This window comes from Acipenser ruthenus, chromosome 5 (assembly GCF_902713425.1).
Source record: "Acipenser ruthenus chromosome 5, fAciRut3.2 maternal haplotype, whole genome shotgun sequence".
Taxonomy (NCBI): Eukaryota; Metazoa; Chordata; class Actinopteri; order Acipenseriformes; family Acipenseridae; genus Acipenser; species Acipenser ruthenus.
The window spans coordinates 60,520,499-60,540,107 of NC_081193.1; positions in this window are offsets into that span (position 1 = coordinate 60,520,499).

Below are 19,609 nucleotides of genomic sequence, written 5' to 3' on the forward strand. Positions count from 1 at the left end.
GGTTGTTTTAATTATAGGTACATTGAAATGAAAGTGCCCTTATCAAAGTTTACCACAGTGTTTTCCCATGGTTATACTATGCATTTACCATAGTTTACCCAGGTTTGCCATGTTAATAGATAAGATTTACCATACCTCACTATTCTTTAAAATATTTACCCTTGCTTTCACTATACTTTATTATTTATTATTACACTTTGCTATACTTTTACTATAAGAAACTTTTATAAGGGTGTCATTAGCAGTTTAACTAGAAATTATAGACTGCAAGGCTGGTAATGATTAGAAAACAAATTTAGCTGGATTTTTTACTTCTGCATTGATAAAAATACAGTTATAGGACGGTTGCCTTACACAGGGTTTTGTTCTTTATTATAGAGTTATAGGATGGTAAATGGCTGTGTATGGGTTATCGCAACACTCGCAGATCTTAAACGCACAGTGCAGAGATTGGAGGAGCGGAGTAGAATGGGAGATACGAGGAAGGGAAAAGGCAAGGCGAGCAGCAGAGTTTTAGATGAGCTGGAGCGGACAGGTAGCAGAGACAGGAAGGCCTAGAGTAGAGGCATCTACACCAGAGTATAGAGAGCCCAAAAGGTGTCTGAGATCTCTGTGTAGATCACAGATCTAGATCACAGATCTACACAGAGCACCACCTATCTCTCTCCTTCTCAGTAACCAATTGTTGCTTTTAATGTCTCTGCAATTGGTTCCTTGATGTGACAAGGAGTGCACTGTCAATTTTTCTGCACTAATTGTAATGAAAAATTAATATTTAAAAATCAAATACACATTAACATCTTTCATGTATCTGATACCTACAAAGTCATCGTAATACCTATTAGGTAAGATATACTGTAATTATTACAGGTTTTTGTGCTCCAGGTGTTAAACCAGTTACAGCGACTAGAATTATGAACAAGGGTAAAAAGGTAGACAGAGATAGATAAATAGCTTTAGGTCAAAGTATGTGTGCAAGGATGTGCTATCAGTTTTTATGTCACTACTGACACTGCATGAACCCAAATAAATGTTCAGCATAAAGCCTAGAGTCTGTTTACAGTCAAGGTACTTTCCTGTTCCATTAGTCATCATCTGACTTTATTCCTTAACCCTTTGAGGGTATTTTTTAACTTACCCAGTCATACTGCAACACAAGGAAGAAAGAATGGTTACTGTATCTAATCCAACCAAAACTCACTGAAAGCATTTTACAACATTTGAGTTATGTATAGATGTTGAGGTTATTGTCTAAACAAATATGTTGAAAAACATTGTATGCTTCAGTGTTTGAAGTAACACACAACAGCTTAGGAGAAGTATAGGTCAGTGGGCATCCTCTGATCTCACAACTAAGCCAATATTGCATGGCCAAGAATATGAACAGAAATAATTTCTCAGATCAGCCAAGTCACAGGTATGTGAACTAAGCTTGAGATTAGTGCAAGGAATATAAATAATTAATTTTGTGGTAGCTGTGGACACAGAAATAAGTGCAATCTAATTAGCATCACTTCACGTGGAATGTTTAGAAATAGAATGATTGTTGTTGGTAAATCTCCCTCCCGACCTGTGAGGGTGTACTAACTCATCGACCCGAAAGGGAAACGATGTGGCAGCCGCTGATTGGAGGAGCTGCTGCACTCGTTTACCGAGGGGTCCTGTGTGACGGCATAAAAGGGGGCGGAGAGACGTGATCTGGTCCTTCGTTTATGGTTAAGGAAACGACCCGGAAGGACCATTGTTGTGATATCGTATGTGAGTGTTTTGTTTGTCTTGTCTCTAATTGTTGCTTGTTATTATTAGTAGATGGCTAACACGTCACGGAGCTGTTGCCCGAGGCCAGCACGTACCCAGACATCACTCCACCTGTGTCACGATAATTATTGTATTAGCACCATGAGCACTGCAGCATGCACCCAGGACTGGTGACCATGTTTGTATCTTGTGTTTGTAACTGGACTGTGTTTATTATTTGGGACTGCAAACCCTTTGTTTTGAACAGTGCAATATTGTTTTGGTCAGCAGACCTGGATTATAAATTAAATCTATTTTCTGATTGGATTATCACTGCCTGTCTCTTCATTGCGCACTGCATCACTTCACTCCTACACCTGTACCCTGCGAACCACTTTGCCACACACCCTTTTATATTATACATATTATGAATGCAAAATGAGCAGATATAATATCGATAAAGATATATTTTTTCATCCTGCTGTTGGGTGTTGCCTTATATTTAGTTATTTGTTCATAACTATGTACAAAACAAGCTACTGTACATAAGAAAAGAAAATGGTATGTGATTCCAATTAGTTGTTTTACACAAGCTTTCATTAAATAAGCATTGCTTGGAAATTCATTAGTGAGCAAAAATACAGCATTGCAAAAGGTGAAAAGAGGGTTCACTTGTGAAATCCAGAGTGTAAGCAAATATTATGAGCAAGTGCCTATAATTAAATGGTTGTCTTTTTTTCAGTGATTGTCATACTGATATAGTTTTGTTTTCAGGCTATGTACCTTCATTCCTCTAACACGCCCAGTCTAGTTATTTTAAGCTGAGGTATAAATACTCCCTTGGTAGCAATTTGGATAACGTCAAATACTGCATGGCACTGTACATTATCCCAAAGAAAACACTAAAAAGGCCCTATTTTGGATTCAGTGGTATAAAACTAGAAAGGATCAATAATAATACTATAGTATGTACTGTAGTACCTTGTATACAGTACATACTACAGTATACAGTACTACAGTTTTTGATGTAACACTTGAAACACTTTTAAAATTTAGAAATAAAGCCACTGCATGTTTCAGACATAAAATGTAAAAATCACTATTCTCTTCTTTGTACTTCTTTTTTCTTCTTTTTTCTTATTACTCTGGAGGTCAGTGCTCAGTGTTGCATCCTTCATGCTGTCACTTTTAAAAACTACTTTGTAACATTTTTAAAGCCCCAACATGAATTTAAATAGTACAAGAAGTTGATATACAGTTTATATGAACATAAATCATCCTCAGCTTGCATACAGTACAAAAAATCTTATTTTTTATGTAAATGTAGCAGTGCTGTCTGCGCAATGTCCCAGTAAAATAACTATGACTATACTGTAAGTACAGAAGTATTTGATTTTAATTTGGCTGATACAAGTCACTTTATTGATAGTAAGCAGGGTATACTTTCTCACACAAACACAAAAAAGGGAGTCACATTGTCTTTTACTGCAGGTGAAACCATTTGCTGTAATATGGGAGTTTAGCCTCAGGTAAAATGTCACAAGTTCAACCCTAAAACACAGATATACAGTATTTGCCTTGCAAGTACATGTCTATGATTATGTAATACAGTCACATCTGTGTTTAAACACATTAGGGATATATTGTTTGGGTATAATGTCTACTGTCAGCGTTACACAGTACAATTAAACAAAGAAAGCTCTGTTTCATTCTGTATCTGATTGTTAACAGGAACATGAACACTGAAATGAATCGTATTGATCTATCTATCTGTTTGGTTACAGTACATTATAAAACCAAGAGAACTACTGCAATTGAAAGCTCTCCAAAAGCATTCTTGCCAAGTAGACAATTTATAAAAATTGGATGTTTGACCAAAAAAATTGTGTGAAGATTATGAAAACAAACCAAACCTGGAGGCAAAAGCCAAATCCCCAAGATTCTTAGCGATTGTGTGCCCTGAACCAGAGCTTCAGTGAATGTGGGCCGATGGGACCAAAAGGTTAGGAATTTAGAATTGACCCAACAACCCTTGGTTTAAGGAAAATAGTGTTTTGATTTATTATTATTATTATTACTATTATTTATTTCTTAGCAGACACCCTTATCCAGAGCGACTTATAATTGTTACAAGATATCACATTATTTTTACATACAATTACATTATTTTTTACATATTATTTATTAAGGTATTCACTTCTACAACCTTTTTCTTATTTAAAGGAATCCAACTACAGAACACAATTTTGCAATTTACAAACAAAAGTAATTTGCTAAATCCCATCACAAATCAACTCATATGGCGCACTTTATTGACCTCAATGGTTGGTTGCAACTGTACCCTGACTGCACAAAGTAACCTCCTTTTATATCTGCCCATTTTGTCACATGACCTAATTGGGTAGTTCAAAGGTAATTTTAAAAATAAAATATTTTAAGCATATATTACATTTCTTAGAATGACATTTTACATCTTTGCACTTTAATTATTAGTTTATTTAGCAGACGCCTTTATCCAAGGTGACTTATAGAGACTAGGGTGTGTGAACTATGCACCAGCTGCAGAGTCACTTACAATTACATCTCACCCGAAAGACAGAGCATAAGGAGGTTAAGTGACTTGCTCAGGGTCACACAATGAATCAGTGGCTGAGGTGAGATTTAAACCGGGGACCTCCTGGTTACAAGCCTGTTTCTTTAACCACTGGACCACACAGCCTCCTTAAAATAAACACAAAATAATGCATTTTAAACAATGCATATAATAATAGTTTTAGCATAACCAAATAATAATAATAATAATAATAATAATAATAATAATAACATCCAAAAGTTATTCCTGCTAAATCTGCAAGAAATATCACTTACAATTATCTAGAAAATTGGTGTATTTACATATATTTAAAAAGTATTTTCCCCTTTGTTTTGTAAGTATGGAGGGTCATGGGACCTCACTCCAACCCAAAGTCACAGTCAGAATTCTTACTAATACTCCAAACAAAACAGCTAATTAAATCAGATGAGTAATATATTTCCTTAATATTAACCTTACATAAATGTCCTTTATACACAACAATCTAAATATTAAAGGTAAACAAAAGGAAATAATAGTGTTTTATATGTGTTTAAACTCGTCAAAGATAAAGACAAATTGGTACTGGTACCAACAGATAATTAATAAACAGTATAAAGGTATTCATCTATTTAAATACAATGTTTTCTTTACACACTGTGTAAAACAGAAATTAACAATTTAATCCTCAGGTTTAGACATCCTGTCACACTCAGGCACAGGAAATTGCTGTACAGTGGTGGAGGGGAGGTGAAAAATATTTTAAACAGTGTGAGCTTTTAGGTAAGTTTGAAAAGGATTGTGTGGGAGAAAGAGGAAGAAAATAATAGGGGTGTGGTTACACAATACTGGTACTTTCTGATAATTTTTGAATGTAGGCAATGTTTCATATGATTCGGACATATGTAACTAAAACAAATTTAACTGAAAAACCCTTCTCAAGTGATATATGCTATATATCAAAAAATGTTTATCTACCAGATTATAGCCTAATCAGACTGGTAACTGGAACTGTTAGCACAGATTGCAGGGCAGTGTTTACATTTTGGTGGACAAAGAGCAATAAATTTGAGAGCTACAGCATGTCTGGGCGTATCCCTACCAGAGAGCAATTGAACCACTTGCCTAGCAGTCCTGCTTACTGGCTGTGGATTTCAGATTTGGCAGCCTGCAGCAGTCTGAGCAGTTCTGCAATTAGTGCTGACATTTGAGCACGAGATGCAAGAGCTGATGTTAAAGGCTGCAGTGATATCTCGTGACAGAGACAATGGAAAAGCAAATGTGAAGGGAACATTGTTTTCATTCGAGATTGCTCAAATAAATCAAATTCTCACTAATCGTTTGTTGCTGTGCAGATCCCAGTTAGAGATTTAAAACATTCTAAATGTTGCATGGTTACTGAATTTAGTTTGTACAGTAATTGCCAGTGAAAATGGTTAGAATAAATATAAATATAGTTTGTTTATCATGACTTGGGTTAACACAGAAAGGTGATAGAACAAGACTGTGAAATTGTTATTTCAACTGAATCAGGTAGGCTGTTCAGAACCTGAAGGATTTACAAAACAAAGCAACAATGTATTCAAGTTTTTAGGCCAGGACACAAAGGTTTAAAAATCAATGCACCAGTATGGTTGTATTACTTTCTTTATTTTCATTGTTTAATTGACATTAGTTGTCAAAAACAGCAACAATGGATTATTACCCGGATACCGACTTGAAACAAATTGTTGTGAGGAATAGAGAAATTTGAGTAAACTAACTGGGAGTTTCTGCATTTAAGACACATAATTGAACAGGAAAAACTAAACAAGTTGTACAACTCTGGTCCTCGGAGGGCCTTTATTAATTAAGGACCTGGTTGGAACTGGGTCTGGTTTAAATTAAAATTATGGTAGCGCTATAGACAACTCTAAAGTGTAGCTATGGCACTGCCATAAATGTTGCTTTGATTCAGACCCTAGAGTGACAATCGAGTACCAATCCTCTAATAGTGGATAGATAACTCCTAAATAATGCACAATCAACACATGTGGATCAATTTCATAATAGCAAGGCCGGAGATACACAAGCAATTTTTATTGGCAATTCTAGTCGACATAAAAAAATTGACAACTGAACTGCTGTTTGCTAAATGTGCCACATACAGACTGGGATATTGGCAATTATTTTAAACAATTTTAAGATGGCGCCTGTTTGCAGTAAACATGTTTCAGCTGCTGCTATTGTAATTGGAATAATTTAGAAAAAACGTTGCGTAGAAAAATTTGAGTGTGGATCAGAGAGTGGCTGTGCTGCAGAAACAGCACAGGAGCACATCATGTTTTGCTGTAGAAAATGCGTTTTGAGGATCCTGTAGGATTGGAGATTTTTTTATGAACGTCCCAGTCGACATTTGAAGATGTGTTGACTCGAGTGAGTTCAATCATTGCAAGACAAAATACAAATATGAGGGAATTGATTTCTCCTCAGTGCCAACAACCTTTATGGAAAGTTTGTCCATTACTACTGGTGGGGATTTCCCAAAAATATTAGCTACTTACTTATATTCGTCTTCTTTTTTTATTGCAGTTTTATATTCCGCACATCTAACATCCCATAAATATTTTATTTCTTGAAAAAAATTGATCAAGTGCAAAGTTTCCTCATGTGTCCACTTCATTGCCATACTTACTATTTTGCTAAATTTAGAGTGAAACCACAAAAAAGAAGGAAGACAAAAGCGCAAACATTTTTTAAATGACCAGCAACCCAAGTGAAGAAGATGACCAAGTCCCTCAAGCAAGGCAACATTTGCAGCCTGGAGAGGGAGAGTGAATACGAAATTTAAAAAGTGATCTGTAAAACCCTGTAATCTTTCCTCTGTAAGTTCAACTTCTATTACGGAGAGCTATGTTATTATTATTTATTTCTTAGCAGACACCCTTATCCAGGGTGACTTACAACTGTAAGCAAATACATTTCAAGTATTACAGTACAAGTAATAATACAATTAAGAGCAAGATAAATACAATGACTTTGGTTCAAGCAAGTACAAGAGTGACAAAATACAATTCAATAATACAGCAGATAACAAATATGTAAAACACAAGAAGCCAGGATTACATTTCTACCCTTCTGATGAGTGTACTGTAGTGTTCCCCCAGAGACATCCAAACATCGGAATCACATTTTGAGGATTCCAAATGTTTGCTCAATTACAGTACGAGCACATTTAAAGGTACAGTTATACCTCTGTTAGGCAGGGGTTGTGGGGTTGACCAGCGGTGTCACTAGCCACCGCTTCAGTGGATACCCATTGTCCCCTATCACCCAGCCTCTCAGACTGTCATCCTGCTGAAACGCAGCTGCCACCTGTGAATTAGCGAGCATAAACAAGTCATGAGCGGAGCAACGATAGTTTGCATACACATTTGTGATGTAGTTGTTTGCATCACAGATCACACACTACTTGCACGTTGACAGAATAGGTCCCCTTATGATTTACGTAGAGGTGCCTATTCTGTGTCGGTGTGCGTAACTTAGTGCTACAGGCAAACAGTGTGCTCTCTGCATGACTCCTTCCAGGTCAGCCTGAAGCAGTTGGCAGATTTCAATGATTGTTTGTCTGTTGAGGTGAAAATGCTGCATACATTGTGTGTCAGACAGGCTAAGAAAAGACAGATGACTTCAAAATATTTGGGGACGTCTCCTCCTCCTCTCTTTGTCTGGCCACGTATTATTATTATTATTATTATTATTATTATTATTATTATTATTATTATTATTATTATTATTATTATTATTATTATTTATTAGCAGACACCCTTATCCAGGGCAACTTACAATTGTTACAAAATCACAGTACTAAGAATCACATTCCAAAGTATCACATGAATCCACTGCACACTCCATATTTCTTTTATTTCTCTCTTTTCTCTCTCTCTTCTTTGCCTGCTTCCCTGGTAGTTTCACCTGTATTTATAATCAACCATGTAATTTGCGCACAGTTTAGACCTGGTTTTCACATGTCAACTGAAATGCAAACGCAAATACTATTGATGGTTTGCAAAATCGCTACATTCGTATGTAGTTCAGTGTAAAGTTCAGCCCATATCAAGCGCAGACGCTGACTTGTCGGATGGGCACTAAAACATGGTTGTTAAATCACATATGTGGGCAAATCTGTTTGCCCACATGTGTGCCTGATTCTGGTCCACTAATTCTTCGCAAAAGTGTTTTGCGATTGCCTTAGGGGTTTGTGAACATTGCTAAATAGGGTCCCATATCTTTGAGAATAGGATTACGAAAGAAAAATCTCAATACTAAGTATTGTACTGTGATTTTGGTTGCAGTAATTAGAAATCGATATAGATCCAATTGAAAATGCATTACAAAATATCACTGGACCTTAGTATTACAAACTGCCATGTACTAGGATGGAAATGTAATTTTTTGTCAGTAAGAAGTAGCTTTTTGCTCCTTGCCTGGATGATAGGGATCAAATTTGGTTGAGTGGGACTGATCAAATACTAAAAACTAAAGTAAGATCTCACAATGACCAGTTTACTTCAGCTAAAATGTGAAAGTTTTGTTTTTTTAAATGTTGGTTTAACCACATCCTTCTAAACTGCATGAGTCCCTCCCAGGTCTGTCAGCTGACATGAAGTACAGTAATACTTTCTGAATAGAGTTCTTTGTTTAAGGCAGCCACAGTACAATGTAGACACAAAGCATCTGTAATAGGGCCTGCTGGTACATTTAACTATGGGTCCCATTGTAAGATATCGTCTGCATCTGTGCATCACAGAACAATCAAATATGCTGCTCGAAACCTGTTCTTAACATAAGTGGGTGAAGCACCTTTTAAGTCATTTTACAGAAAGTATACAATAAACAAGAAAGGATTTATGACTTTCTATTTTTTTTTTTTTTTGAAAAATGACATATTGCAGTACATTTTGGAATATATTTTCATTATAGTAAAAGTATGAGAGTGTTTAATTGCTAAGATCTTATCAGGTGCTCATTTTTAAAGTGACAAATGTGCTTTTGGAAAACACTACAGACAACCTTTTCACAGTCTTGTTCTATCACTTTTCTGTGTTAACCCAAGTCATGATAAACAAACTATATTTATGTTTATTCTAACCATTTTCACTGGCAATTACTGTACAAACTAAATTCAGTAACCATGCAACATTTAGAATGTTTTAAATCTCTAACTGGGATCTGCACAGCAACAATTTTATGCCCATAGATAAAATGCCTTTCTACTTGCTTTGAAATCAGGCCCAATATGTGAACAGTTACAGTAACTATATTTATGTTAAATATTTATTAGGCAATATGGATAGTTTTGCCCTATTTATGCGTTTTATTAAAACGTTTTTATTGTTACATTTCTTACAATTACATTCATGTGCCCCCCCCCCCCCCCCACCCCAGTATGCATTTTACAGGTCACATTTTATTTACATAAAAGTTATTTTTTACAGTAAGACTTTTATTGGAAGTAAAGGAAACAGAAGTTAAAGTGTTTTTGGCATTGAAATGCAGAACTCAAATTTGCTCATACTGTTTATTACACAGCAATAGTTGCCTAGCAGTCCTACTACTAGTATTATTTGTATTACTTCATAGCAAATTCCTTCACTTTAGTATGTGGCCAGCCATAAGAGAACCGTGGATCCAAAACCACCACCAGGGCCAATTCATTGATTGTATTTCTGACACTTGAACCTTGGCCTACATTACAACCAACTAATAATGGCAGGTTCAAATTCACAAAACATTCCTAGTGCTGCTGTCTTATACATTCATTGTCATATCTAAAACAACTTCCTAGTGCTGTTCTCTTATACATTCATTGTCATTTGTGGTCTGTAATGATATTGACAAAAGTGTCTGATTGACCAAACAATAGCCCACAGTTCACGATCTTATGTAGACCATCATCTTTCTGTAAGAACATGGCTTCCATTGGCTATTACCACTTATTTATGTCACTGCTGAATTGGGTCAGCACACATCCGGTAGCTGTGTTGGAAGTAGTGCTGCAATGATTATTCGCGAATTTTGCCATCATCAATGAATATTCTTCCTCGATTCATCGACACCCCCACAGACAGAGTGTGCTTAAGCCTTGTTCACACAGCTGTGGTGCGGGTGATTCTTTAACAAACAGTGAGCAAGCAGAAGCCAGCAGTGAATTGAGTCCCTCCCCCAACACACACACACACAGACATTTTTTTTAAGCAAGCATAAATGTGGAGAAGCTGATTACTGCAGTGTATAGATATTCCCTGAACTAAAATAACTAGAAAAAAATATATAAAGATAGTGAAAGCAGAGACAGTAGGATTAGGCAAATGTTTCCCGTAAATTACAGTATGATATAGAGACTATCAACACGGGCTACATTCCCCACGTCTTTTTCTTTTTTTGTTTTATTTCTCCTATTTTATACACTAGGATCAAAATCCCTTCCTCCTCCATCAGGTTATTTTTTCTCCCACAGTCCCTCTCCCTTCAAACATGCATAAGAATATCGCTTGTCGTATGTGCCGCATGCATTCAGTTTATAAACAAAGTAAGTCTGCCTCACACTCCATCAGCAGTGACGACAATTTGCCTGCGCCACATCCAATCGGAATAGGCCCGCCACACAGAAGTGGCGAAAATACTGAAATGGTGGACATGAGGTCTTCGCCCTTGAACGCAATGGACAAGGGCAGTTTCGTCCAAAAGCACTGAAGCAAAGAAAGTCAAAGGCATAGGATTTTTTCCTTCCTCCAGATGGAAACACTGGCATTGTGACTTGCTCTTTAAGCAAACAGCCAATGATTTATCATAACAGCACGATCGTTCTGCTTGAATACCTAAAAAGAAAGCACCCATTCACATTAATGAATGAAATAGAAGCCAAAATGCAAGTAATACTTTCTTATCAAAATAAAACATTTATGATTTATGATCATCTGGTCATTTATTATTATTATTAAAAAATAAATAAAAAAATCAGACTTAAAATCTGCATCATTAAATATAAGAAAGTAAATGATCAGATGAAAGAAAGGCCCATTTTAAGCCATGCATGTAATTAATACATTAACTTGGGTCGGTTCAGCTAATATTGTGTCAGTTAAAGGCTTAATATAACACAAATCGGAAAATATAAAATACATTTCTTACTTTTCAGGCTCCGCACTTGTGTTATATGCCTCGTTACTTTGAATGGTTTATAACTATGCTGATGCGTCCGTCTCAAAACGGTTGGTAACTGAAGTCGCAAGCGATTAATATTTTTGCAACAAAGCCCCTTCGTTGAATAATAATTATAGAAATGTAAGGATAATATTTTGTGTATTTCTTTCTGTTTCATTCTAGTTATTCTTTCTTTTAACTCTACCACTGAACGCTAAACACTAAATACTATTATAAATATTATTTAGTGTTTAGCGTTCACTTTGAGTTAAAAGAAATAACTAGAATGAAATAGAAAGAAATACACAAAATATTATCCTTAATTACCATTCAACAGAGGCGTTTTTTTTTATCAAATACAAAGTGTAAAATATTAAGTAAAAAGATATACTATATTTTTAAAATCGTTTTGATATTTTATAAACTGTAAATTCTTCCTTTGTTTATATTGCAGCTCTTCTACAAAATCAAAACAGAGGAGACTTGATGCCTTCATTTCCTGCAAGCCGCCTTGCAGTGCTGGCCGTGCCAAAGCACTGAATAACAACATTGCGAACAACATATATAGTGGATGGTGAAGGATTCAGAAAAGTTCTAGAGCTTTTGGAGTTTCAAAATAGGTTCCTATAAGTTATTTATTTATTTTATTTACTACATTTAATTGAAGTCAAAGTATGGTGACAATGATTTTTCATGGCAATATCTCAAATTCAATTTATTAATTAATAGACACAGGAAAGAAAACCTAATATTACTAAAACACAAAAAGTAAAACGTCTGGTTTCACGGCTGGCTTACTTAATGTAGCATTTGGAGATCTTGCAGCTGGTTCCATGACCCCAATTAGCACTAATCTTGGACTACCTTACCTAAAGTAACATTAGGTAGTTCAAGACCAGTGCTATTTGGGGTCTGTGAAACTAGGCAGTAGTGATAAGATTTGTGCTGAGAATAGGGCTAATCAGAATGTGTCAAACCAGCCATTTATGTTTTAAATTGTTGTAACAAGTGCTGGAATTTAAGAAAAGTAACAACAATCTTGCAAGGAACCCAATTAAGGTGATTTCAGGTATAAAAAAAACTCATGCTTTTTCCATGAAGCCTAAAATAGTGATTGTTTTTCCTTTTGAATTAATTACATATAAAAATACACATCCTGTAATCCTGATTATATCAGTGTCAGGGTAGCGTCACGACCCAGGCTGGTTACCGGCAGGAGAGACCCAGAGACAGAAAGCTGAAGTTTTACTCGCAAAGCACACTTTAACAAAACAAGCAGGAACAAAATAAAACGTTCAAACAAAAGAACAAAACACTTGTAGGCTGGGCATTAGTAATTGTAATTTGTAAAGCTATAACGCAGTTTAAGGGGCCTCTGCACTTCACAGTTAATGTACTGGATTACACAAGGTTTTATCATCAACAGTATTATGATGTGCACATGCCCTTATAAAGTGTACCCTCTTAAAAACATAGTAAAGTGTAGCTAAGTATAGTGAAGGCAAGATAAAGTATATATATATAGGTATTATTCATACAAATGCATTGTATAACCATGTGGAAAAACATGTAAAAACTGCAAAAGTAACAAGCAAATTTACACTGGTAAACTTTTACTTTTTGTGTTAAATAATCGAGTATGGTACCGTAACACAATGTTCCTATCCACCTCTATACAGTGAAAAGTCCACATCTTCAGCCATAAACAACTGTGACATACTACTTTCGAATATTCTTTTAAGTCTCATGTTAGTGTCACCCGATAGACCTTATCATTGACAGCTCATGCCTTATCAGATTGACAGGTGATGTCACTATATAAAAAGTGCAGTATTTGAAAAAACATCTGGAGAAGGTAAACATGCTCCAGCAGCTCAAGAATATTATTAAAACATAACAATTTGTTTTCTGACGTCTTAAGGAGCAAATAATAATAATAATAATAATAATAATAATAATAATAATATTGTTTCCTTCTGTTTTTACCATGAGATTGGTTGTAGGTGGCTGTACATGATAGGATGCTCTCACATGCTGTACCCAATCAAATTCCAATACACAGGTCAGTGGACGTACGTTCAACCTCGGACCATTGAGTAAGGCATATTGAAGGACCTTTGTTTTATATTAAATTTCCCTGGAATTAATCTGAGTTTGTAAAAATAAAAATTAATTTTTCAGTTTTCAGGATAAATATCAGGTTAATATTAGGGGGTTGGATGGAAAAGCATCTCACTACTGTAGTACAGATAGAGGATGAAACCTGTACTGTACTACAGTATGGTAAACAGACAACCTCGTATTGCACAACTAATTTCTAATTTACTTAAATGTATTTAATGAATGTAAAACCTGGAATTGAAAGGGCCTTGTGTATCCAGTAACCCCCCCTTTTATTCACATGCCGTTCATTTGAGCTAATTTCACTGTCCGTTCAACTTAAATGGCTATTAGTTGTATACTACACAATAGTGTTACTCTTTGTCTTTCATAGCTGAAATTTACAAGGGGCAGTGTGGAGTAGTGGTTAGGGCTCTGGACTCTTGACCAACGAGTAATGGGTTCAATCCCAGTGGGGGACACTACTGCTGTACCATTGAGCAAGGTACTTTACCTAGATTGCTCCAGTAAAAACCAACTGTATAAATGGGTAATTGTATGTAAAATTAATGTGATATCTTGTAACAATTGTAAGGCGCCATGGATAAGGGTCTGCTCAGAAATAAAATTATAATACAAAGATGTGAAAATCACCAAAAAAGAAAAGGTCATGGATGTAAAGGGGTTCACAGTATATGGGGTAATTGGTCAGTTGACTATTATTATTATTATTATTATTTATTTCTTAGCAGACGCCCTTATCCAGGGCGACTTACAATCGTAAGCAAATACATTTCAAGTGTTACAATACAAGTAATACAATAAGAACAAGAAATACAATAACTTTTGTTCAAGCAAAGTACAAGTGTGACAAACCAAAATTCAATAATACAGCAGATAATAGTGATAGTTACATCAGGATATGATTAAATAGTGATAGTTACATCAGGATGTGATTAAATACAAAGTACTACAGGTTAAACACTTGGCAGATTACAGTATTCTGAAGTACAGGATTAAATGCAGTAAAATAGGTGGCAGATAAGAGCAAAATAAAGCACATTTACATGAAGGGTGATAGTGTCCCAGGATACAAACAGAGGAGTTCTACAGGTGCAGTTTGAAGAGGTGAGTCTTAAGGAGGCACCGGAATGTGGTCAGGGACTGGGCAGTCCTGACATCTGTAGGAAGGTCATTCCACCACTGCGGAGCAAGGGTGGAGAAGGAGTGGGCTCTGGAGGCAGGGGAGCGTAGCGGAGGTAGAGCTAGTCTTCTAGTGCAGGCGGAGCGGAGAGGTCGAGTGGGGGTGTAGGGAGAGATGAGGGTCTGGAGGTAGCTGGGTGCAGTCTGGTCAAGACATCTGTAGGCTAGTACAAGAGTCTTGAACTGGATGCGAGCGGTGATCGGGAGCCAGTGGAGCGAGCGGAGTAGTGGAGTAGCGTGGGCGAAGCGAGGCAGAGAGAACACCAGGCGGGCAGCAGAGTTCTGGATGAGCTGGAGCGGACGGGTGGCGGACGCAGGGAGGCCAGCCAGGAGGGAGTTGCAGTAGTCTAGGCGGGAGAGTACCAGGGCCTGGACCAGGAGCTGGGTAGCATAGTTGGTGAGGAAGGGTCGGATTCTTCGGATGTTGCTCAGGAAGAATCGGCAAGTGCGTGCCACAGTGGAGATGTGCTGGGAATAAGAGAGGCAGGGGTCCAGGGTGACTCCAAGGTTCTTAGCTGAGGAAGAGGGAGAGAGTGTGGTAGATTCCAGAGGAACAGAGATAGAGAGATCAGAGGAGGGGGAGGAGGAGGGAAAGAAAAGGAGGTCAGATTTAGAGAGGTTGAGTTTGAGGTGATGCGAGTGCATCCAGGAGGAAATAGCAGACAGACAGGTAGAGATACGGGAGGAGATGGTGGAGTCAGAGGTGGGGAAGGAGAGGAAAATCTGAGCATCATCAGCATAGAAATGGTATGAGAAGCCATAGGATGCGATGAGGGGGCCCAGGGAGCGGGTGTAGAGAGAGAACCGGAGAGGACCCAAGACTGACCCTTGGGGGACTCCAGTTAAGAGAGGGTGAGGTGTGGAGGTTGCTCCACGCCAGGTTACCTGGTAAGTGCGGTTGGAGAGGTAGGAGGAGAACCAGGCCAGAGCAGTGCCAGAGATCCCCAGGTCAGCAAGAGATGATAGTAGAATAGAGTGATCAGTGTCAAAGGTAGCAGAGAGGTCGAGGAGAATTAGGACAGAGGAGAGAGAGGCAGCTCGAGCACACTTAAGTGAGTTGGTGACAGACAGGAGGGCGGTTTCAGTGGAGTGAGCAGAGCGGAAGCCAGATTGGAGAGGGTCAAGCAGAGAGTGGTTGGACAGGAAAGCAGAGAGCTGGCGGTGTACAGTCCGCTTGAGGGTTTTGGAGAGGAAGGGTAGGAGGGAGACAGGACGGTAGCTCTGGAGGGAGGTGGGGTCGAGGGTAGGTTTTTTGAGGAGGGGAGTGATAGAGGCTTTTTTGAAGGCAGAGGGAAAGATACCAGAAAATAGAGAGGTGTTGAGGAGGGAGGAGATGAAGGGGAGTAGAGCAGGAGCAGCAGCTTGAAAGAGGTGAGTGGGGAGGGGGTCCAAGGCACACGTGGTGGGTTTGTGACCCTGGAGCAGGGAGGAGAGGTCAGAGTCTGAGAGGGGCAAAAAGGTGGAGAAGGAGGTCGAGTGAGTAGGGGGATGTAGTGGGTGTAGGGGTTGGAGCAGGAGGGGGTGCGGGGGAAGGAGAGGTGTTAAAGAGTTTGCGGATATCTGAGATTTTAGAAGAGAAGAAGGAGGCAAAGTCATCAGGGGAGATAGAGGAGGGAGGAGGAGGGGGGGGTTTAGGAGGGAGGAGAAGGTAGAGAATAGTTTACGTGGGTTGTTAGTGGAGGCTTGGATTACAGATTGGAAATAAGCACATTTAGCAGAGGAGAGAGTAGAGGAGAAGGAGGAGAGGAGAGTGCGGTAAAGGTCTAGGGCAGCAGGGAGTTTGGTTCTCTTCCATTTCTTTTCAGCAGATCGCAGTGTGATTCTTGCCGAGCGGAGAGCAGAGGAGAGCCAGGGATGGGGAGGGGAGGGGCGAGCAGGTCGGGAGGTGAGGGGACAGAGGTAGTCGAGGGAGGAGGTGAGTGAGGAGAAGAGGGTAGCAGAGTCTACGGAGAGTTGTGAAAAGGAGTCGATAGGAGGGAGGTGAGAGAGAGCAGTGGAGGCAAGGACAGAGGGGGAGAGAGAGCGGAGGTTATGGCGAGAGGTGATAGTGGGGGTAGGAGGAAAAGGGAGAGGGGGGAAGAGACAGAGAAAAAGAGATGAAATAGTGATCAGAGAGGTCCAGGGGGGTGACAGAGAGGGTGGAGGGGCAGCAGGCCCTGGAGAAGGTGAGGTTCAGTTGACGGCCAGCTTTGTGGGTAGGAGGGGACGGAGAGAGACAGAAGTCGAAGGAGTGAAGGAGAGGGAGGAACCCAGCAGAGTGGCTGGGGTTGGAGAGATGGATGTTGAAGTCACCCAACAGGACAGTCGGGGTAGACAGAGAGGGGAGGGAGGAGAGTAGATAGTCGAGTTCATCCAGAAAGTGAGCGAGAGGCCCAGGGGGGCGGTACAGAACAATGAGCAGGAGTTGACAGGGAGAGGTTAGTTGGACTGCATGAAATTCAAAGGTATTGACAGAGAGTGAGGTGAGATCGGAGGGGACAGAAAAGAGTAAGGAGGGAGAGAGGAGAAGACCCGTCCCACCTCCCCGTCCAGTGAGACGTGGGGTATGGGACAGGACGTAGAGAGAGGACAGGGCAGCAGGAGTAACAGTGTTATCAGGGGACAGCCAGGTTTCAGTGAGAGCAAGGAAATCGAGCGAGAGGTGGGAGGCAAAGGCAGATATGAAATCAGCTTTGTTAGCAGAAGAATGACAGTTCCAGAGTGCACCAGAAAGTGTGCGGGAGGTGGGGAGAGGCAGAGAAATTAGGTTAGAGGGGTTGGAGGAACAGCAGCGGAGGGAGGGTAGAGGACGAGGACGGGAGGACAGAACAGGGATGTGAGAGACAGTCATAGCAGGACAAGCAAGACAAAAGGCACAGTAGGAGCAGTAGGGTGGAGGGTACAGACCTGACTAGTAGATAGCTTCTTCTAGAGGCCCGTTAGGTTCGGATCTAGCCGAACAGCGTCTCAGCGCAGGCCTCCCCTTGCTGGACTCCCACAGCTAGACTCCCGGCTCTTTTGTTGAGGCTCTTCTGTTTGCTGGTGCTTCGTGCTGGCGCCGAAATAAGCTGCTTGATTAAATGTTACACCTGCTTGGCAAAAGAACCAGCTAAACTGTGTGGAAACCAATCAAATAGCAAAATCAACTGCTAATCAATTTAGCCACTCACCTGGTACTACTCATACACTAACTCAGCCAATTCAAACACCACCTTACAATGTCACCAAATGTAGTTAGTTAAAATTACTAGAAGCAGGAACTTATCTATCTGCCTCTGTCCCTGGTTACCTGTAGACTGAACTAATTACTAGATGCCCACCCTTAAATAACTCCCTTCACTTAGCAAGGGAACTAGCTGCTAACTGCTCTGGAGACAGTAGTTTCACACACTTTAATGGGATCACACAACTACAGGAGCTGTGTGGAGACCAATTCAAATGCAAACTGCTCTATTCAAGTTAAACCACCCTCCCTGATACAATTTACAAATTACAAATTTATTACTCAAATAAACACACTGCCTGGGATAAAATCACACACTCCTCCTCAAATAGAAACACCAGATAATGATACTTAAATAGTTAATTCAAAAATTACTAGGAGCAGGATCAATTACCTATCTTGCTTCAGACGCTGGTTACCTGTAGACTCCCACAGCTAGACTCCTGGCTCTTTTGTTGAGGCTCTTCTGTGTGCTGGCGCCGAAATAAGCTGCTTGATTAAATGTTACACCTGCTTGGCAAAAGAACCAACTAAACTGTGTGGAAACCAATCAAATAGCAAAATCAACTGCTAATCAATTTAGCCACTCATCTGGTACTACTCACACACTAACTCAGCCAATTCAAACACCACCTTACAATGTCACCAAATGTAGTTAGTTAAAATTACTAGAAGCAGGAACTTATCTATCTGCCTCTGTCCCTGGTTACCTGTAGACTGGTAACCGGACTAAGGACCATTGTTCTGGCTCTAGAATCAGACACTGCTACTGTAATTTACATACATTTTGTATAATTAACTGGAACAAAACAGTTTGTGTCATTATCTAAAAAAGGCACTTGGTGTTTTTTTTTTTGTAAATAAGTATGTTAAAAAAAAAAAAAAAATGGTGACGTTGGTGTTTTGTAACTGAACTGTATCCTGTTAAGACTGCCCATGCAGCATTTCACAGGCTGCACAAAATGTCAGTTTATCAGCCGAGATGATTTTTGGTTGCAGTTGATTTGGAAATTAATTATATCCTGTGATTACTTAGTAAAGCCCAGCCACGCAGCATTTGACAGGCTGCACAAAACGTGACAATAAGCAGGTTTGTGAGATGATATTAAGAGAGGTAATTTCTCAAAAAAACTATGGTGCATGGCGAGTGGTTTTTCAAAAACCGTGATAATAAACGGGGCATGATATTAAGCGAGGTGATATAAAACGGGTTCATCTGTATATACACAGCCAGTTTCAAACACGATTGTCATTACCGATGGTGCCTGCTGAAGTGCACTGGCAAAAGATTGGACCCTCACGGCAAAGAATCTTTTTTTGCAAGGCCAGTTTTTCTTTTCGTGATCAAGCATCTAAAGTCGGCTTCACACCAGACCTGATGTGACAAGCGGAAATGTGCAGCAATGCAACAAAATTAATATTACCTACTGTATACTTTTCATAAATATCTTTCACACCACAGGCGACATGGGGTGACACGAAATAGGATTGAATCCTATTTTTTGCACGACAACTAGGGAATTGAGCAATTGGAGAACAGCTTCAATGCACGGTGTCCTCCAGGGTGAAGCAGTATCCAAAATGACAATAAAATACCCAGGGCTTTATGA